Raw genomic sequence first — 23130 nt, forward strand, 5'->3', positions numbered from 1 at the left:
CAAAACAACCTCCAAAGGTGATTCTTGATGATTTTCAGAAGAAAATAGGGTGTTTTGGTGTTTACGGTTCAGAGGTTAGAGAGGGGAATGAGGGAGTTTTCGGCCAGAAAAATGTAAATGAGGGGTAGATGCCCATATTTATAGGGAGGTTCCATGGTCGGTGGTGGGGGCCACCTGTCACTGGCCGTAAACGGGTGTACGGCCGTAAATGAGTTTACGGCCGTGAACATCACTCAGACCGAAAACTATTGATTTTTCAAAGGAAACTCGGGTTTTTCACATGATTTTGGTTCCGACTCATATATAAAACTCAATTATATAACTAAACGATTTTCCAAACCAAAGGAATTTGACGAAACTCAATAAAATTCAAATTTTATTAACGGAAATCGGCTAACGGTAACGGAAAAAGGTTCGGGTTGTCACACATAGGAACCCCCACATGGTCTTAACTAAGAATGCCATGGAAACCCTCCAAGGTCTTACACCCTAGTGCCTCTGGAACCCCCCAAGGTCTTTACTTAGGATGCCATGGAAACCCTCCAAGGTCTTACATCCAAGTGCCTCTGGAACCCCTCGAGGTCTTACATGCAAGTATCACAAAACAACAAACATACCACATAGCATATAACCCACTAGTGTACCACATATTACTACATCAACTAGTGTTCCACATATCACAAAATGGGCTGGCCTTGGTGCCTTCGACCCATTGGTATGGTTAGGAGACTCACCTCACACTGCCGAAGTCCCGCGGATAAAACTCTAGCTACTGGTTGACAGATTCCCTAACTGTCAACATCAAAACAACACCCAGTTAGTAATTGGGTTCTAATACACAACCATAAGTCCATGCTTGGGGTAAAAAGACTATTTTAACCCCACACTAGCTTGATCCAAGCCCAAGGCCCAAACACACACCCTGAAGGCCCAAAAACCAATCAATGAATCAAGTCCCAACATAAGGCCCAATTTTCCAAATTGGGCCCAAACCTCTACATGGTCTTATCTTACGGCCCAATCATTTATTCTAGTCCAAACATTTGGCATTCCGATGGTCCAATATCTCATAATCATCAAGGCCAAAATTTGGCCCACTTATGGCCCAATTTTCCAAATTGGGCCTAAGCCTTTCCAATGGGCCTTATCCTAAAGCCCAATAATTTCCTTAGTCCACAAACTTGTTCCCATTTGGCCCACGAAGGCCCACTGCAGCCCAATCCAAGAAATGGCCCAACAAGAACCCAAACCCAATTAGGGTCTTTCACATAAAATGACGATTAGGGTTAAGTGTTCCTACTTAACCCATTAAGGACTTAATCCATTAAGTCCACCGCTCCACTAGTCCAAACATACAATATGGTCGGACGTAATTCAAAATTCCAAAATCCAATGGTCCAAACGCGGGTCCCATCAAATCCGAAACTCACATTCCCAAAATTAGGGTTTTCTAAACCCTGATTAGGGTTTCCAACCAAATCACAAACCAATTAATCCAATAATTAAGTTTTTACATTAATTAAAGTCTAACAAGTCGGGTACCACCCACTACCACTTCGGGCAGTGGTGGTTGGCGGTGGTTCATGGCGGCAGCCACCACCTCGCGGTGGTGGTGGTTATGATCTTAGGCCAAAGCAACACCAAAAGCACTCCAAACATCAATCCAAATGAACCCGAAATCCCACAGCCACCGGAGATGGTGGCTAGTAGTGGCGGAACGGCGGCAGAAGTTGGCGGCCACCACCTCACGGTGGTGGTGGGGTTTTCCTCGGTTTTCCAGCCAACAACAACACATATACACACGCCTGAAACATAGAAACACTGGGATATGCACTCAATCAACAAACTTGTGGCGACATACGGTGGTTAGAGATGACAGCCACCACCTCATGGTGGTGGTGGCGGGTTATCTTGATTCCCTGCCAAAATAATGCACATACTTCACCGTTAGTTCTGAAAGCAGCCCTTATAGGCGAACACACACACACACACACACACACACTCAGCCACCTACAAGGTGGAAGGACGTCGTTGGAATGCAACAGAAATGGCGACCAACGGCGGCGACGGCCAAAACGGCGATTACGGCCCCATACAACCAAAAAGGAACGAAAGAGATGAGAGAATAGATGCGGTTAACCTCACCGCGAGCTTTCTGATCGCACACGACCCGTGTGTCACTGGTCGCAGCTCCGTCTTCATTCTTGGTGGGGTTTCTCCGGCCGTTCACGACGTCACTGGCGGTAGCAGGGGATGTGACGGTGGCGTTCGACAACAAGGTAGCGGCGGTTAGAACGGTAGTCGAACTTGTCATGGCAACGGCGGCTAAGAAAGATCCGGAGGTGGTGGTGGCTGAAAAATATGGCTAGGGTTAGGGTTAGTATGGATGAGTAAGGTGACGGGTTTTATCCCGTCTCATTGAAACTTCATAACGTTTTGGCACTTCCGGCTCCTCCCCCATCAATTCTTTTCAATCCAAGTCCATATTTTACTCTTTATCCCCTGCTTCCAAAAAAATATATTCAAATTAAATCCAATAATTACCAAACATCCCTCAGCCTTCAAAATTCTTTGCAAAATAAATCCTGGAATTACACTTTTAACCCCCGAAAATCCAAATCATATTGTTTGGCTCCCCAAAACCAACACCCCGCTAAATATTATTGATTTTGGCTACAATAATATAAAATAATAATAAAAGTTACATCTCAGGGTTTTAGAGTTTATTATTTATTTAACTTCAAACGGAAGGTTACATGATTGTTGTTTTCCTATTTTATGTGCCTGCTTGATCCTTTTTTATTATATGTTGACATATGGTTGTGGTGGGTTGAGGCGGTCCTACTTTGTACTGTAGTCCAAGTTACCTTGTGTGGCCTGCCTGTAAGTCGAAGGCATGGAGGCTCGAGAGGAGCGGTTGGGTTAAGGCAGAAGGCCAACAAACCCTGGTATTTCGGAGAACGGTACAGATAGGCTGAAGGCCCGGTGAGGCGGTCCACTCATGCGGAGGGTTCTGTGAGTGGTCCAGATAGTGTGTAGGCCAACACAATGTTCCAGTCAGGATTAAGGCTCTGTATGCATTTTGTTGTTTGTTATGTGTATGTGGTGGTATTTTGGGGGAAACTCACTAAGCTTTATACTTACTCAGTTGTTCATGGTTTTAGGTAACATCGATGATTGCGGGAAGGAGAAGGCGGGACTGTACACACTCATCAGCAACATTGAAGATTTTGTGTTTTCTATGATACTCTGATTTTTAATATATGTAATTTGGAATAAATGGTTTTCTTAAATAATGGATTTATAAATTGGAAGTTTTACCTTAATAAAAATGAAAAATTTTGGTTGAGAAAATGGGACGTTACCTAAGGTGTAGGAAAAAGACTCGAGACAGTCACCATGTCATGGTAGGAAGACCACGTCGTATTAAGCTAGTGACAAATAATGTGCATATTCTATAACGACACCATGTCATGGCAATTGTGACCACGTCGTGGTGGGTGTAAAAATATGAATATAAGTGCATTTCACAGCATATTTCTTCAATAAGTTGGTCACTAATGATCATATGAACTTTTAGAAATGTGACTCATCAGCTCGGGCAATCAAATTAACGCTTTATTTGCTCAAATTCGTCTCTCCCGCTGTATTCCTAACTCCTCACTAAAATTCATCAAAGTCTCTCGCGAAAAATATTCCTCTCATCAAACTCGAACTTCTGGGAAATCTAGAGACAACAAACACTAATAATAAGGAAACAAATAAAATAAAGCACTTAAATCCTAAAATTACCACCATCCTAGAAAATAGAAAATAAAACAAACCAAACACATACATCTGTTTTTCGAGTATTATTCTTTTGGGTTATTATTTTAAAGTCTTAGAAGTTTTGGGTGTGTTGGCTGACCGCGACATGGTGAGGAAGAATCACCACGGCGCAGCCACGTCATTTAAGTGACCACGACATGGTCTAAGGCTGGCCATGACGTGGTGGCAACTGGTTCAAAACCCTAGTCCCCGAGGTTTAGAGTTGTATTTGAAGGCTCTAACTCCTAAGGTTTCCTCATTTGGCAGCCTCCATCCTCTGAGAACGCTACCCTCCCAAACCCTAGCCTCCGTACTTGGTTTTTGAGCTTGTTCTCTTGATCTTGTGAAGCTTGAGGTAGAAGGAACTCCATTTTTGTGCAAGGGAGCAATGAGCTAGCTTAGATCCATCATCTACTTCAGATTTCTGAGTCATTGGAGGTATAAATTTCAAACCTTGACCTTTGCTTTTCTAGATCTAAGTTTATGCACTTTTTTGGGTGGTTTTGGGTCCCTTTCCTAGATATTGTTGGATTTGAGTAACTCCTAGACCATTTAAGTGACCCAAGTAACTTCTGGCCTTGAGTTTTGAAGGAAAGGTGTGTTTGCATGCTCCTCCTTGAGTTTAAGAATGTGTCTTGGTTCACTTTGAAGCTAGGCTTAGAGTTTCAGTGCATTTGAGACATGAGAATGGATAAAGTTGGAAACTTTATCCATTAAGACTATTATAGTCATAAGATCTAACATTTTAAGCTATGTAGATTAAGGGTTAAGTGCTTAATCCATTTAGTTATTCTGGATGCTCACCATGGCGTGGTGGGTGGTTGTCCACAATGCGATGATGGGTTTCGATCGCGGATGTCTTGTCATGTATCTGCCACGGCACTGTAATTGGTTGGCCACGGTGCGGTGGTCTGATCGTTGACCATTAACCTTTGACCAATTTGACATTTGGTCAAACTAGAGTAGAATTGGGTATTTGATGAAGGGTTGGTTCTGGTTTGGCATTAAGTGGCTTGTGTTAGTTGTTTTGTTTTAAGGCTATTTTTGAGCTTCTGCTTTTTAGCTTAGGTGAGTTTTCTCGTTATACTACGTCTTATAATATATATCCTTGCATGATAGGATATATGGGAGTAGTGGTATGCTTGTTAGAGTATCGATAGATTTGGTGATCGTCGTAGTGAATGGTGTAGGGGTTGTATGTATTCATGTAAGATAATGAGAACTCTTGATCTAGGCTTTCTTGCTTGTTCCTTGTTTGATTGTTTCTTTAGAGTAGGATCTTATGTTTGACTGTAAAATCTTATCTATGATTACATACAACTATTCATTCATTTGGTGATCTTCCAGTTGTAGCGTAGAGTGCAGGATGAGCCCTCGATATGATGTAAACATGTTGTACTGAGTTGTTAGACAGGTAGACCAGTTAGACAATTGCATGTTTTGTGGAATTGTTTGTTTGTCTATTTATTATATGTGCAGACATATCTTGTGGTGAGTTGAGGGCGGTATTGCTTTGTGTGGTTGGCCAAGATACTTAGGCGGACAATCTCTATGCTAAAGGTCAGGTGCAGACCAACTTTACGCTGCAGTCGAGAGAGGCGGACCAGTTAAGGATTGAAGGCTAATGCTTGTATGTTTGTATATATAGTATGATGAAGTGGCAGACTTAGAAAGAAAAATCAAGGGTTGCACAAATTTTTAGGGGTTGCACTACTAGAAAAAAACTCATATCCATAGGCAATTTCCATCACTAAATCGACGAATTTACACTATATTCATTTTAATCGGACTTTGTGATGGATTGATAACGGATTCTTGACAGATTTGTGATGGAATTCCAACAAATTTTTGACAAATTTTCAATGAATTTTCACTAAATTTAAATTTGACAACAAAATTTGAGGGGTGGCACGTACTAAATTCGCCCCTGTTGTGAGATGTGCTATTTTGTGGGAAATTAGCAAGCTTTGTCTTATAGTTGTGGATTAAATGTTTCAGGGACTTCAGATGATTGTGGGAAGGAGAAGTCGTGATTGTACACACATCAGCAACATCGTATTTTGTGATTCCGCACTTATGATCATACTCTGATTTTGGAATGTAATCTTTTGGAACAAATGGTTTTTATGATGTTGCTTTAATAAAATGGATTCTTTTATATGAATTAAAAATTCAAAATTATATCGTGAAAATTAGGACGTTACAAACCTCTAAGCGGGGAATTGTTAATTTATGAAGTTTGAGATCAAGAGGGCCTGTGGACCAAATGTCATGATATCCAACCCACAAGTTAAGTGATCCATAATAGAAAGCAGTCGAGGGATTGTTGTAAATGTCAAAGTGGCATACACACAATGTGGCCTCCATGTCTCTTGAGCCCAATACTCATTTTGTTCCAACGTGTGGTACCCCTCTTAATGATCCTATTGCTTACCAATAGTTGGTTTTGTACGTTTATCTCACAATGACACATCAAGTTCTTACATATGTAATTCTCATAGTTAGTAAGTTTAGGGTTAATTCTTATTTTGGTCACTATGAAGTTGTCCACCATATTTTTTGGTTCCGCAAGAGTACTATGTTCATGGACTCCGCTTTTTTCTAACTCGTCTTTAATTATGAATTCTTCTTAGATGCAGACCGGGACAGTGACTTGATCAATGTAAGGTTTACTAGTGGTTACTATTTCTTTAATATCATATTATCATATCCTGAAGGCATAAGAAACAATCTCTGACGGCTCAGGCAATACATAAGTTGAATATCACGATGTAACGTAGCCTTGTCGAAAATACCCGTTACCCGAATTACCTGCCCGATTTTTTCGGGTATCGTGTAACGACCCAAAATTTCAAAATAAAATTTTCATTTTTAATTAGCCAAGCATTTCCATAAAGTGTAAGTCAACATTAATCACTGTTTCCAAAATACATAACATTAACATTTTATTCAAAATATCAGAGTGTCCCATCAAAACAATTGTCGGAGAGTGCACGTCGCGCCATCAAGCTTTGCCCTTTCCCTTAGGCTCAGATGTACCTGAAACAAATCAACAAATTGTAAGTTAATGCTTAGTGAGTTCCCCAGAGCATACCACACACATAATCTACATAAGCACATATCATATCAGCTATAAAAGCTACATATATCAAATAGGTCATGCATACAAATAGATAAGGATGGCGTGGGCTCCTCCCAGGGTCTTACTCCAGGATGCCATGGGCTCCCCCACATGGTCTTACACCTAAGTGTCATGGGCTCTTTGCATGGTCTTTAACTGGAAATCCATGGGCTCCCCCACATGGTCTTACATCTAGTGTCATGGGCTCCCCCCACGGTCTTTACTTGAAAAGTCATGGGCTCCCCCACATGGTCTTACATCCAAGTGCCATGGGCTCCTCCCATGGTCTTCCCTACAAATAGAACATATAGATAGCACAACACTAACATAACTAGCTATCACACCACGTATCTCTACAATCAACAAGTATACCACATATCACAAAATGGGTCGTCCCTGGTGTCTTTTACCCATTGGTATGGTGAAGAGACTCGCTCTCACGAATGCTGAACTGACAAGGTAGAATCAGATATGTCCCACGTGGTGCTCCAACTCAACAGCCTAAAAGCATCATAAGATAGACTTATAATAATCCCAAAATTACCCTCAAAGTCAACCCTGGTCAGGCTTATTCAAAGTCAAGGTCAACAGTCAAAGTCAACAGTCCATGTTGACCTCAACTCGTCGAGTGCATCTAGCAACTCGTCCAGTTCCTACCGAGTCAAGAAGACCTGATCAAACCCTATCCAACTCGCCGAGTTGTTTCGTCAACTCGCCAAGTTCACTTGATATCTAGAAGGCGGGGAAATCCAACCCGACTCGTCGAGTTCCTAGGGAAACTCGCCGAGTCCCCCTTCATGTTTGTTTGGTGTGATGATACACCGAATGTAGGGACTCCAGAGCTTAGATTTGAAGCCCTAAGGTGACTAGAAGGATAAAGTTTCCAACTTTACCTTCTAGAACCGTTCTAAATGCTCTAAGGCCCTTATCAAAGGTTGGAAAGCTCCAAAGCTTTTCCATATGGTCCAAAACTCTAGGGATCTAAAATCCCTCCTTTCCAGAAGAGTTTCTAGTCCTCAAAACGTTCCAAAGATGGAGGCTTTATGGACATGCATGTCCAATGCATGTCTCTAGTTCAAATGGCCAAAAAGAGGGAAATATGCCCTAAAAACCCTTGCATGGTGTCCTTGCTGGACCAAAGGCCAGATCTATCCCACCTTGGGACCATTTTGCCCTGGAGATTCATAAAGTTGCAAACTTTATGAATTCCATGAATGTATTCAACAAGAAGGATAGGAAATGAAGAGTAAAATCAAGACCTAGCCATATTCTACGATAAAAATCGAGTCTTGAAGACTTACAGCGGTCCACAAGATGGTCAAGCTCAAGAGTGAGGGCTTGGTTTGCTGGATCTTCTCACTATCTCCTTCTTCTTAAGATTCAAAGTCACTCTAGCTCGCAAAATGAAAGAGAATGGGGATTAGGGTTAGCACAGACGTTCTTAGGGTTTGGAGGCTGATGGAAGGTTAGCCTCAAGGCTCTTAAGGAGATTATACAGGGTGCAAACCCTAAAATTAGGGTTTTATCTTTACAGTGCCTACTCGTCGAGTCGGCCTTCCAACTCATCGAGTAAGGTGTAGATCCCGTGTCCTTGAAATGCCCTCTACTCAACGAGTTGGACTCCCAACTAGCCGAGTCCACACCCTAGATCTTAAATAAATTAGGTAATACCTGGAACAGGTGTTACATATCGGGTAAATCGAGTATCGGGTAACTTTTTTCGGGTATTCGGGTAAACCGATTTTTTTTTCAGGTCGGGTATAGGGTACGTTTGTTGAGTTTCGGGTATACCCGAATTACCCGAATTATTTTATAAATACCTTTTTGTTTTCTTTCGTAGAGTTTGTACTCTGTAGCAGGTATTTGATCACGCTTAAACTAACTATCATTATCGTAAAACATGAATCTCTTTTATTATGGAAGTATGACACCAACAATATTAAAAACATTTGTTTATATTTCACCATGTTCTTTAAAACTTAATTGTTTTCTAGATTATAGTTTTTGTTGTAACTAACAAACTCATTATCTTGACGAAACTTGAGAACATGACAAAACTTATGGCTATAATTATCTTAAACATTTTCAACTTTTAAACAAAGATATTTAATTATTTGTTTTTTTAACATCTTATTAGATTACATTAAGTTGTTAAAAGATTACTTGATATCTCAAGTATTATTAACTAAAAAATCTCAATGCTCAAAGTTTGAGTAACTTCGTTTATGCGTCGTTTGTTTATATAAACAAGACTAATAGAGCACGACATATTTATTTCATTAAATTTATTTTCAGGTGTCATTCAAAAAAATTATATATTTCGGGTAATACCCGAATTACCCAAACCCGACCCACTACCCGAATTACCCGAACTTAATTTGGGTCGGGTAACGGGTAATTTTTTTAACATGAAAAACCCGAATTACCCGACCCGAATTACCCAAACCCAAAAATATTACCCGGTCAACACCCCTATAATGTAACGGATACAAATCATGTATTAGTTTGGCTACAGTGGCTCTTAGTCAACATGGTGGCACCTCAGGCCCTTCCTATGTCATTGTGGTATGATAACAATGTTGGATATTTTAGGACCACTAACAAATGTATATAAATAATGTTATCTTTAATTTTATATTATTATGAAAATTATATAAAATTGTTGATGGACCGATTTTATTAAGAAATGAAGATATACACTTACCATGTTTAGCTTGTGGGTTGAGTTCCCGGTTTGACTCAAGATCTCCTAATCCTTAATATCTATCACATTCAGTTATCTCCATCTATATAAATACTTAATGAGAAGTAGATTGACAATATACATAAAATACATTCATAAAATTAGTTTTCTTATTGCTATAGGATTTTAAAGAGAACCTTGAGATCAATCGGAAAACCAACTCTAATCTCTAGATCCGAAAAACATAATGGATTCAGGTATGTAATTGTTCTTCTTGTTTAAGTTTTATTTTAACCAGATTCGAGATTAAATATATAAAATTATGCTTCCGCGTTTTATGTTTTGGTTATGAAAATACCAACAATTGGTATATTAGCCGTACTCGAATCTGCTATTAGAAATTCTTGGTTCGTTTATGATGACTAATAAAAATGTATTTTGAAAGCTTTAAGAACTCTTATTTATTTATTTATTTTGGATTGAGATCTTTAAAAAAAATGGATGGTTAATGATCTTAAAAAAATGGTTGGTTAAGATCAGTAAAATTATTTTGATTTACCTATAATTGTTTCTTTCTCTGTGCGTCAATATTATTCTTCCCTTGTTTTGTTACGTGGCTATTTGTGTTTATTGACAAGAAGTGAAAGAAAGGTTTCAACTGTCGGACAATCTAAAGTGCGTCAATTTAAAGATGTGTATAATAAAGCAGATTTGGAATGGCTAATGTTATAAGTACTCTCATTCTTTTTCAATTTCACCCCATTATTTCTTGTTTTTTTGTTGTTTTTTTTTCCCTATTTTGTTTTTTTGTTATTTTTTTTATTTTAATAATAATAATAATAATATTTGATAATAATAATAATAATAATATTATTATTATTATTATTATTATTATTATTATTATTATAAATTTCGATAACCGTATAAAATTCGGACAACATTTTAAAATTCGGACGACATTATAAATTTGAACGACATAATAAAATTCGGACGACATTATAAATTTGGACGACCCCAATAAATTCTGATTATGTTTTCCTGTGATTTTTTGATATTCTATTTTTTTTTCAAAATAAACTAATTGATTTTTTATTGGTTTATTTAAGGAATTGATCGAATAGTCTTTGTGGTTTTTATCTTGAATATTTCAAACTGTGGGGATTTAATATTTTTGAGTTTCATTTATGACATACATATACATTATTTATTTTTAAAGTATTTTAATTGCCATAATATATCACCAAAGTGGTCACTTTTGTGAAAATTAATTTACAGAGAAATTAAATGTTATGGGTTATGTGTTTATTAATGCGGATATCAAACGACCAAAAGGTAGGTTGATATTTGGCCGAATAAATACATATATGGTAATAAACTTGCGACAATTTTTTTTAGGTTACATGTCATAAAGAAGTCAATCCAAAGAAGGGTTTTTAATTGACATGATTTATCGTCAATGTTTATTACTAAGTTTTATGGTTTATGTGTTAATTAATGCATATATTAATTGACCCAAATGTAGCTTAATATTTGGCCAGATAAGCACATGTTTAATGATAAATATGTCATAATTTTTAGGTTACATGTGATTAATAAGTCAATCCAAAGAAGGACTTATTAATTGACATGATTTATTGTCAATGTTTATTATTAAATTTTATAGTTTATGTGTTTGTTAATTAGCCGACCAAAGTATTAGTTGATACTTGGTTGGATAAACACATATGTGGTTATAAACATGTGACAATTACTTTGGTTTCATGTGAATAATAAGTCAATCCAAAGAGGGACTTGTTAATTGACATGATTTATTGTCAATGTTTTATCACTAGAACAAAGATATCTTTTGCAAGTTAATATTGTTGTCCAAAGACTTGATATTAATGTTGTTCCAATATCTAATAAGTATGTCATAAATTGAATTTATTGATTAAAGTTTATGGATTAATGAGCATTAACTAAGATTACCTATGTTCTCAAAATGAATCATTTGAATTCTGGCATAATATTTTCACGTTCATGTGCTCAACAAAGCTAAATTTAAGGAATGAAATGAGACAATATGTTAGTTCTCAGTTGCATGGATATTGACCTTGCATTCTGGATATATCAACATTATCTGAGGATGTTGAGTTTGGGGGAGAAGTAAGGTTAAAAACATTGTCCTTGAGAAGGTATCAATCTTGATTCCTATTATTTCTTTCGATAGTATGCAAATTATGAATCAGGGACCGACAACGTTATTAAATCTCCTATTCAAAATGAACAAACTTAACAACCTCAACTTAGGAATATCCCATCTGCGGTACACAAGTTTCATCAATTCATTATCTCATTTGGTTTTGAGGTAAATGTAGTAGATGATTGTGTTTATCGCAAATCTAATGGGAGTATATATGTCTTTCTAGTTTTATATATTGATGGCACGTCGCTTTCCATCAATAGATTAAAGTATTCTTAAATCAAAGATCTTGGAGATGCCTATTTTGTATTAGGAATCCGAATTCAACGAGACAAATCTTGTGGAATTCTAGGATTATCACATAAGAGCTACATCGATAAGATCCTTGAAAGATTTTGCATGCAAATTACAAACCAGGTGACACCCTTGTTGCTAAAAGAGATAGATTGAGTCTCAATCAGTGCCTTCAATTTAACCTTGAAGTTAGAGAGATGTAGAAGATTCCTTACATTTTTATTTGTTTGGAATATGATGTATGCTCAAATATGTATAAGTCTTATATTATAGGAATGTTGGGCAGATATTTAAGCAACCCAATTATGGATCATTGAAATGCATCCAAATAGGCTTTGAGATATCTATAGAGAACAAAAGGCTATATGCTCAAATATAGAAAATCAAATATTATGGAGATAATTAATTTGTATTTGGAATCTAATTTATTGGATACGAAAATGGTTATCGGTCCACTTCGGAATACATTTACATGCTAGCATGATGAGCCATTTCATGGAGTAGACTTTGATAACTTCTTCCATAATGGCAACATAATTTGTAGCATGTTACGAGGTATTAAATCATGGAATATGGTTATGGAATGCTGTCATGAGGTAGCATATTATTGGTATTGAAAAATCACTAAAGTTGTGAGAATAAGATAACAATATTATATTCCAACAACAACAAAAGTTCTACTAAGTCAAATCATATTGAAATCAAGTTTCTGGTTGTTAACAAAATAGTGCAAATGGATAACTATTTATAAAGCACATATAGACAAACTTCATATAGCGGATTCGCTCACGAAGGGATTGCCTCCCAAGGTATTTCATAAGCATATTGCATACGTCCGTGTGATATTTTGTATTAGTGAGAGTTTGTTGGTGTTTTATGTTTTGTTTAAGAACAATGATGTTTTTCTTTACATAATTAAGAATTCGGTTAATTCCATTATTAGTTTCACTTATTTGAAGTTTGATCTCACTTAAGCTAAAGAGGAACTCGTTGGAAATCTATTTTGATTTTAAAACCACACGTCATGTTTAATCTATGTCGTTAGTTATATATGTATATGTGACCATTGATGAGTTTAGTTACGTAAATTTTCGTGAAGACCGCTTTGATCCTATACAATTATGATTAATGGACGAGATTGTTAAAGGGTACCAATACTATGATAACATTCATTAAAGCGCTTATATGGTTATATATATATATATATATATATATATATATATATATATATATATATATATATATATATATATATATATTTATATTTATATTTATATATTCGTGGTCCATTGGGAGATTGTTGGATATTTTAGGACAACTAATAAATGTATATATAAATAATGTTATTATTAATTTTATATTATTATGAAAATTATATAAAATTGTTGATGGACTGATTTTATTAATAAATGAAGATATACACTTACCATGTTTATCTTGTGGGTTGAGTTCCCGGTTTGACTCAAGATCTCCTAATCATTAATATATGTCACATTCGGTTATATCTCCATCTATATAAATACTTGATGAGAAGCAGATTGACAATATACACAAAATACATTCATAAAATTAGTTTTCTTATTGCTATAGGATTTTAAAGAGAACCTTGAGATCAAACGGAAAACCAACTCTAATCTCTAGATCCGAAAAACATAATGGATTCAGGTATGTAATTGTTCTTCTTGTTTAAGTTTTATTTTAACCAGATTCGAGATTAAATATCTAAAATTATGCTTCCGCGTTTTCTGTTTTGGTTATGAAAATACCAACAAACAATAGTTCTATTAATATTGACCATAATGATGTTTTCCACAACAGTTCACCATCATGTTCGACTCTCACTTTGTTCACCATCATGTTCTTGGAACAACAATTCGACTTCTACCAATCTCTACTGATCAGGATGCATATATTTTCAACAAGGAACACTTGCCTAGTTGTTTTCAATTCTTTGTCTCCAAAATTAAGTTGGATCACACATTGACCACTTTAGTTTGGGAGGAGGTGTTAGTTTTAGAATATATTTGGTCAGTTTTTATTCGGGGTTACTTTTGTATATACCCGTATTTAATGATAGTTTGTGTATTCTCCATCAAGTAACTAGGTTTTATTATTTTATTCCAAACCGTTGTAAAGCTAAGTTCTTTTTTATACATAATAAAAAATAACGACTTCGTTCTCAATTCTTAATTGATTTGGATTCCACTCATAAAATCTAACAAGTGACAAAAGATGTAGTTTTTTCCATTCCAAAATGCTTAAATCCGCACCAATTTTATCGATTAGATTAAGTTGGATACATCACAACACTGAGCTTGGAATTCAAAAAAGATAGTAGTAATGTACAAGGTCATAAGACAACCGATATTTTATATATAGAAAACCGAAAACGAAATTAAACTCATTTGGAGTTTGACTACAATACAATATTGTCAACGAAGCCGACAAAAAAGAATGGCTCCTAGACTTCGTCTTCAGTATTCTAACACAACATTAAACCTAGTAAAAGCACTTATTGAGCACACATGTTCTAGAACCATATAGCTCGTGCTTCAATGAGCTTTTGTTTCAGGGACCCGTCCACATGAAGAGAAATAACATCTCTTGCTGAACCCATATATTTATCGCCTACAAACACTGCAGGGATGGACGGATTACAACCAAGCCTCCGTAGGGCCCACTCCATATCCGCATCGTGATCAACTTCATGAATCGCAGGACTTGCACCAAGATCATAAAACAACGCTTTGATACTATGACACATACAACACGAGCTTTTCGTGAAAATAACTACAGCATTCTTGGACGCCAAATCTTTCACCCTATCCATTTATGATTGCTAAAAACTATCAATCAAGGTAAGATCGCTAACTTGTTTAAATTTGAAGTTTATTTGCATCTTATATAGGCTACACAAAGGGGAAAAGGAGAATCTAAACGCATTGAAAACTTGTAAAAAAAAAGATAAGTTTTTTTGTTTGGATATTTTAATTTAGAAAAGCATGGTTTGATGATTTGCTTGAAAACAATGATTTGTGTATAAACAAGTCGACACATGAGGAGCATATATTCTTTAGTTTAGTGGAGAAATATTATGTCAATTGTCAAAGGGGAAAATTTTGGAATCGTACTCCGCTTGCTGACATGTAATGATGTAAATTGTAGTTATTCAATTGTTATCAAGTAGAATCTATGGATGAGTAGATGTCGAATAATGTTCAAGAATCGAAGTAAATTTATGATGCCTTTTTATAAGGATACATTAGCCAATTGTTATGAGCCAATGAGTCTTCTGGATAAGTAACAATCAAGATGAACGTATAATGTTTTGGAAGAAACTCGGACCTGATAAAGAAATTTGGCATTTGAAGAATTTTTAACAAACCTATGCATGTACGATATAATTATAAAATCGTTACCTAACTTTCTCTCAAACTCAAGAACATGAAAAGTAAATATAAAATATAAACAATAGAACATAATTGTAAAGGAAGTCAACATAAACTTAACAAAATCATCACTTTTTTATATCCAAGTTATACATATATGTTCTTTATCTACATTATCTTCCTTGGCCCAATCTTCAATGGATGTAAAGATATTTAAAATACTTTTTAATCCTATGCTATTTTAATTAGTATGAAGTTTGGAAGATATCCTCGACTCGCTGCAAACATATGGATGTTTATCAGATACACTAATCAAAATATACTTTTAATCTTATCCGAACTGATTACCACCCATCTACCCATCTGATGCTTTAAACAACAGGAATCAATTTATGCATATATAATTTAGCTATGATGTTGAAATAAGCATCTACATATTCCAAACTTCCACTTTCTTTTATTCCTAAACTAAAACGTTGGGAATCTTGATATGGGTAACATAAAAGGCTACATGATCTCCACATTTCAAGATGCCAAAAAGGGATTCATCACTAACCTAAACATTTACATGTCAACATGTATCAATAAATTTTCATTTATATACATGTATGAAGAAAAAGAAAAAGATAAAGATAAATTAGGTACGTCTAGGGGTGTAAACGAGCCGAGCCGAGCCCGAGCCTGACCAAGCTCGAGCTCGGCTCGTTTAATTATGAGGAAGCTCGAGCTCGAGCTCGAGCCTTAAAATGAAGCTCGAGCTCGGCTCGTGAACAATTTAGTGGGCTCGCGAGCCTAATCGAGCCTAAACGAGCCTCTATGTGTGTGTGTGTGTGTGTATATATATATATATATATATATATATATATATATATATATCTGTGTGTATGTGTATGTGTATGTATGTATGTATGTATGTATGTATGTATGTGTGTGTGTGTGTATATATATATAGGCTCGTTTAAGCTCGTTTAGGCTCGCAAGCCCATTAGTTGAAGCTCGGCTCGAGCTCGTTTAATAAACGAGCCTCATATTTAGGCTCGAGCTCGGCTCAGACTCGTTTAATTCGATCTTGAGTCGATCTTTTAACGAGTCGATCCTGAGTAGCTCACGAGTAGCTCGGCTCACTTACACCCCTAGGTACGTCATTGATGATCATGAAGTGACTAGAAATAGGGAATATATGAAAAGGCTCAAAGACCATCGGGTATGGCCACCACGCCAAGGGCATGGGGCTGATGTGGCAACGCCACCTCTCCTTCCCTCTCTCATCGTAGAAGACAACACCATCCCTCCTAAGTGGTGGTGGAGTGGGTTATTGATGTGGCAGTCTCTTCAGGCCCTTGGCGTCGTCTCCATACCAAATAGCCTTAAAGAATAAGGTTGTGAAGCTAATTATCTTTGTGTGGCTGCTTCTCTTTTAATTAATGGTTATAATGGGTTAAGCAATTAAAGTGGATAATTATGTATGGTTAGTTTTTTTATTGAAGCTAGACTAAATGACTTATGGTTGGCGTACTAGTTGAAAAGCTAGTTAGTAGCTTATAAGTCAACTGATAAAAATAATGTTTGATAAAAATAGCTAATAAGTTGGCTCCAATATATAAAATGACATAAAAGACATTTAAAAAATTATTTTGTGTAATTAATTAAAAGTATATTTAATAAATTTTAAAAAGGCTCCTGAAAAACTAGTTTAAGTTATTGAGAAAAAAAAACTATTTTATAAACTATTACTTTTTAACTGGACATAAAACTTAAAAAAAAAACTCAAAATATAAACTAGTATATAGATAGTTATAACACTCCAAACACAAGCTATTGTAACTGGACATTACTTTGGAATGCATAACCTAACTTCTTTTTTTAGTTTATTGTAATTTAATGTTCGGTACGACCACAGAAATATCTTATAAACTAAAAGTCAGCTTTTCAACTAACTTACCAAACAAAACGTTAGCATTAGGACTGTTAATCGGGTTAACACGATCGGGTTTCGGGTTAAACGGGTCGGGTTAGTCGGGTTTTTCTAGAAAAAATATTCACCCGAAACCCGACCCTAGTAAGGTACGGGTTAGTCGGGTTCTGGTTAATCGGGTTTCGGGTTAGTAGGGTTGGGTTAATCAGGTTAGTGGGGTTGAGGTTGAAATGTAAGATGAATTTATGTTGTGCCATTTTAATACATAATCCACATGTATAGAGCTTAAAATGTAAAATCGGTATACGAAATGAATTTTTGGAGTTTCTTAGTAATGTAAACAGTGAATAAAATTGATAAAATTGTTAAAATTGTTAAAATTGTTACAACACAACCATAGTGCATTAAGAGAAGAGGAAAGTTGTGTCACTTTATACATCTCTATACATGGTAATTTTACTATCTGGTTTGTTTAAATAAGAAATATGTATTAGTTGTAAAATCTTATGGGATTTTGAATTCATGTCATTCAACGCAGTAAAAAAAGTTTTGATAATAAATTCTTAATCGGGTTATTTTGACCCAAAACCCGAATTGTTTTGAAAAAATCAACCCTAAACCCGACCCTAATAACAATTCGGGTTAGTCGGGTTAACCCGAATAACCCGGTTAAGAGTTCTGACCCTAATAAACCCGACCCTAATTACCTTATTCGGGTTCGGGTCGGGTCGAGTTAATCGGGTTCGGACTTTTTTGACACCGCTAGTTAGCATGTTAAGTCAAATAAAAACATTTTTACCTTAGTTTATTAAGACACTACCCTTCACATATTTCTCATTTTTCCTCTCTACTCATGTTAAAATTTATTAATGTTGCTGATATGGATGAATGTTGTAGAATTAATTTTATGGATTGGAATGTATAGTAAATGATGATTTAGTCTCATTAGATGGTTTATTCGGTCCATTTGTAGACAACATTTTATCCATAAAGATATCGGTAGTTACTCATTCATTAAATTTACCCATACATGACTATATGGAGAAAAAGAAGCAGCCCCTCATTCTCTCTCGTGTGCCAATATATAATCCTCCACATTTTCACAACTTTACAAAAAGAAAAGCACCATTAACTAACGTGTCCACACTACCAAGCATCACATCTTGACAAAGCCAAGAATAATCATTAACCAACCGAACCATATTCTTTCTATCATGTTCATCAAATTCGATGTAACAAACATTTAAAAAAAAAAAAAAAAAAAAAAAAAATCTTTATATAAAGTTGTGACTTGTCATTAAGGCTTGTGTCAAGAGTTTTCTTGAAGATAATGGCCATGGTTACAAGGGTGGTTGCTGAAAAGCCAGTGGTTATATTCAGTAAAACTTCTTGTTGTATGTGTCACACCATTAAGACTTTGATTAATAGCTTTGGGTCAAATCCTGTGGTTTATGAGCTAGATGAACATCCTAATGGGCAGCAACTGGAGGATGAGCTGAAAGCACTAGGATGCAAGCCAAGTGTACCAGTTGTGTTTATAGGGCAACAACTGTTAGGTGGTTCCAATGAGATCATGTCACTCCATCTCAAGGGGGAACTAGCCCAGCTACTGAAAAGGTAAAGGTAATTGCTATATGAAGTAACAGTGTCTTGTTTACAATGTCAGAAACTATTATATGGGGGTGTTTTGGCAGATGTTAGCCTATAAAATCTCTCTACTGTTTTCCTAATTGCTATATGTATCAAGAACATTCAGAAATGTATCCATGTCAATTTCATTTCAGGCCTTACATAATCTTTCAATCAATCAGTATAAACAATGAACAGCAGTGATTAGAAAGCATAATAACAAAGACATACAACTGATCATTGGTAGCAAGAATCATCTACAGGGAGAAAGAAGGATGACTATTGTCAACAATTATTCTTTGCATCAGAAAATATGAACAAATGATATGTCTTTAATTGATATAATCTTTCAAAAGAGGCCTATTTCTTTCTATGATTGCATTCCTCTTCCAATTCTCTACTGCTTTCTTAACAGTAGAATTGGCTTTTGCAATCTCCTCAGCAGAAAACTTGTGCTCTGTAATTCCTAAAGGTCCAGGTTGGAGTACTTTGACCACAGTCTCCATCTCATGCTCAACCTGCCTATAATAATAGAGTTCAAAACCACATCACACATCAGCAATCAAATTTAATCATACATAACTGTTCTTATCTGTTTCATACAACAGAATGCAAAGGACTCCTCTTTAGCTTTTGCATATTGAAATGAAAACAAACCCTAATAAACTAATTTGAAAAACATAATATGAACGTAATCCCCCAAGCAGTAGGTCGACCGATAACCTCCAAATTAAATTGTGCAAAGTTATTAACACCTCGCCAATTTACAGCAATAAAGAAACGGTAATTCAAGAAAACAGAAAATTGATCGACACAGAGTAAAACATACACGTTGGAGAGACGGAGTACCTAAAGAATCTCGAGAACGGAAGCGAGCTTCCCAGTCTGCTTAAAGAGATCGGCATATCGCGAATTTAAAAGTGCAATCAGAATTATAAACGATACCAAATGAGAAATTTAATGAAGAATTGATAACTGAGAAGCGAGAACCACCGCCTTAGATCTTGTGGATCAAATGCTGAAATTGAAAAGGGGAAAATGAGTTTTGTGGGTACTAATTTTTATTATTACGTACTACCTTCTCAAATAACCAAATTGACGATTAATGTGAGAATATTTTGAACTCTAGTCTAGAATTCTTACGATCAGCACACGCAACGATTCCCCGGCTTTGCGAATTAGCCGCCATACAATAAACGTTTTCCGATGTAGGTAGAGAGTAGAGATCAGGAGAGATTGTAGATGCAAAATAATAGATAAAATTACATAATTTGTCCATATGGCTTCCATATTATTACGTACTACCTTCTATGAAAAATGTCACCCCTTCGGTCCCTATGGCTTCCAAAATTGCATGAACAATTATTTTGGTGTTAACTTTAACTCGTAGTTTAGTTTTTTCTAGATGACAAAAATGCCCTTGAACCAAATCTAAAAATGACCCCTTCGGTCCCTATGGCTTCCAAAATTGCATGAACAATTATTTTGGTGTTAACTTTAACTCGTAGTTTAGTTTTTTCTAGATGACAAAAATGCCCTTGAACCAAATCTAAAAATGGTATATACATCAAAGATCAATTATGAAAATTATATATATATATATATATATATATATATATATATATATATATATATATATATATTGTAACGACCCAAAAATCAAGGATAAAAATTTCATTATAGTTAAACACAAATGCTACTTCATCCAATCATTCAAAAACATTGCTTAATTAAAACATGTATCAGAGTTACGTCCCAAAATCAAATAATGCGGAAAACACGGGTGTGTGCGCTGCGATCAAGACGGAACCTTCCTTTCCAAACCAACGATACCAGAAACCATAAACAAAAATGTAAGCACGAAGCTTAGTGAGTTCCCCAGAGCATACCCCACATAATCACATAACCATATCAATCGCATAAGCCATGCATATAAACATATAAGGATGTCATGGAAACCCTCCAAGGTCTTACACCGGGTGCCATGGGAACCCCCACATGGGTTTAGCCTACTGACATATAAATCATATGTACATAATCACATAAACCATATCAACCATACAAGTCATGCATATAAACATATACGGATGTTGTAGGCTCCCCACAAGGTCTTACACCTATGTGTCATGCACCCCCCCCCCCCCCCCTCATGGTCTTACTTGGAATGCCATGGGCACCCTCACATGGTCTTATAACCAAGTGTCATGGGCACCCCCCATAGTCTTTACCTGGAATGTCATGGGCACCCCCACATGTTCTGACAACCAAGTGCCATAGGCACCCCCATGGCCTTACCTGGACTGCCATGGGCACCCCCACATGGTCTGACATCCAAGTGTCACGGGCTCCCCCCGGGGTCTTCCATGCAAGTATCACAGAGTCAACTAGCATACAACATATCACAGAAATAACTAGCATACCACATAACGCATAATAGCTAGCATACTACATAGCACATAATGGCTAGCATACTACATAACACATAATGGGCCGGCCATGGTGCCTTCGACCCATTGGTATGGTGAGGAGACTCACCTTACACTGCTGAAGTCATGCGGATAAAACTCCAGCTGCTGGTTGACAGATTCCCGAACTAGCAACATCAAAACAACACCCAATTAATAATTTGGTTCCAATACATAACCATAAGTCCATTCTTGGAGTAAAAAGACTTCTTTACCCCCAACCTAGCTTGATCCAAACCCAAGACCCAAACACACACTCTGAAGGCCCAAAAACCAATCAATGAACAAAGGCCCAACATATGGACCAATTTTCCAAATTGGGCCCAAACCTCTACATGGTCTTACCTTAGGGCCCAACCATTTATTCTAGTCCAAACACTTGGCACTCCGATGGTCCAATATCTCATAATCATCAAGGCCCAATTATGGCCCACCTATGGCCCAATTTTCCAAATTGGGCCCAAGCCTTTCCAATGGGCCTTATCCTAAAGCCCAATAATTTCCTTAATCCATAAACTTGTTCCCAATTTGGCTCACAAAGGCTCACAGCAACTTAGTCCAAGAAATGGCCCAACAAGAACCCAAACCTAATTAGGGTTTTTCACACAAAATGACGATTAGGTTTAAGTCTTCTTACTTAACCCATTAAGGACTTAATCCCTTAACTCCAATATTGCCTTAAGTTAATTGCAAAGGATTATTAATTAATATTTTAAGTCTAGTAAATGGTTCCAGTGCGGGTCCCGATCAATTCCAAAATTAGGGTTTCATGACATTAGGGTTTTCTAAACCCTAACTAGGGGTTCCAACCCAAATACTAGCCAATTAGGTCCAAAGATTAAGATTTAGGATAATTAGGGTTTCACCAAGTCGGGCACCACCCACTGCCACCTCGGGCGGTGGTGGTCGACGGCGGCTCACGACGGAAGCCACCACCTCGTGGCGGTGGTGGTGGCGATTTCCTTGATTATTCCGGCCAAAAATCCGATTATACAACATAATATCCCAAATAAACACACACATACACACAATATAACACACGCATACACACGCTCAACCACCCTTGTGGCGGCAGGCGATTGTCGGAGGTGCTAGCCACCACCTCACGGTGGTGGTGGTGGTTCTCTTTTGATTCTCGATCACACAATACATACACACACACTTAACACAATACAGCAGCGGCACACACACCCGGCTTGCGAGACACGAACACAACCTCCCTTCACGACGGCATGTGGCGTACATAGCGATTGGCAGCAGCTCTCGGCGACCGCTCGAAGCGGCGGCGGTGGCAATAGCACGATAACAGAACACGATGGAGAAGAGACAAGGTGTTGTGGTTCCTTCCGAGTGCAACAGTAGCGGCGGCATAAAAGAACATCCTCCCACTTGCGGTCCTAGTCGTTACCGGCAACGAGAAATGTGATGTGCAAGACGACGGCTCACCATGGCGGCGAGGTGTTGACTGATACCGGTGGTCAATGGAACAATGGCACTCGTAGCCCACCACTCCACAACGATCTTGAGCTATCCCGACGTGGGGGAAGAATGAAGGTCGACGACGGCTCCCTTGGTGGCCTTGGCTAATCATAAGGATGAGAAAGGGAGGTGGCGGCTGAAAGCTCACATATGGAAGGTGGCGGCT

At 37.0% G+C, this 23130-nt stretch overlaps 1 long non-coding RNA gene and 2 pseudogenes across 1 annotated transcript; 1 reads left to right on the forward strand and 2 right to left on the reverse strand.

The window, feature by feature from the left end:
- Positions 1-14440: 14440 nt before the first annotated feature.
- On the reverse strand, positions 14441-14973 carry LOC145138232 (glutaredoxin-C11 pseudogene; annotated as a pseudogene).
- A 3712-nt stretch (positions 14974-18685) lies between these two features.
- LOC145138120 (monothiol glutaredoxin-S2 pseudogene) lies at positions 18686-19174 on the forward strand (annotated as a pseudogene).
- A 63-nt stretch (positions 19175-19237) lies between these two features.
- LOC145138122 (uncharacterized) lies at positions 19238-20302 on the reverse strand. Its single transcript, XR_013721329.1, has 3 exons — positions 20164-20302; positions 19870-20038; positions 19238-19542 (listed from the first exon to the last, which is right to left on the reverse strand). It is a non-coding gene; the product is annotated as an uncharacterized LOC145138122 (long non-coding RNA).
- Positions 20303-23130: the final 2828 nt, after the last annotated feature.

This window comes from Lactuca virosa, chromosome 9 (assembly GCF_052849685.1).
Source record: "Lactuca virosa cultivar CGN04683 chromosome 9, Lactuca_virosa_CGN04683_v6, whole genome shotgun sequence".
In the NCBI taxonomy this organism is placed as follows: domain Eukaryota; kingdom Viridiplantae; phylum Streptophyta; class Magnoliopsida; order Asterales; family Asteraceae; genus Lactuca; species Lactuca virosa.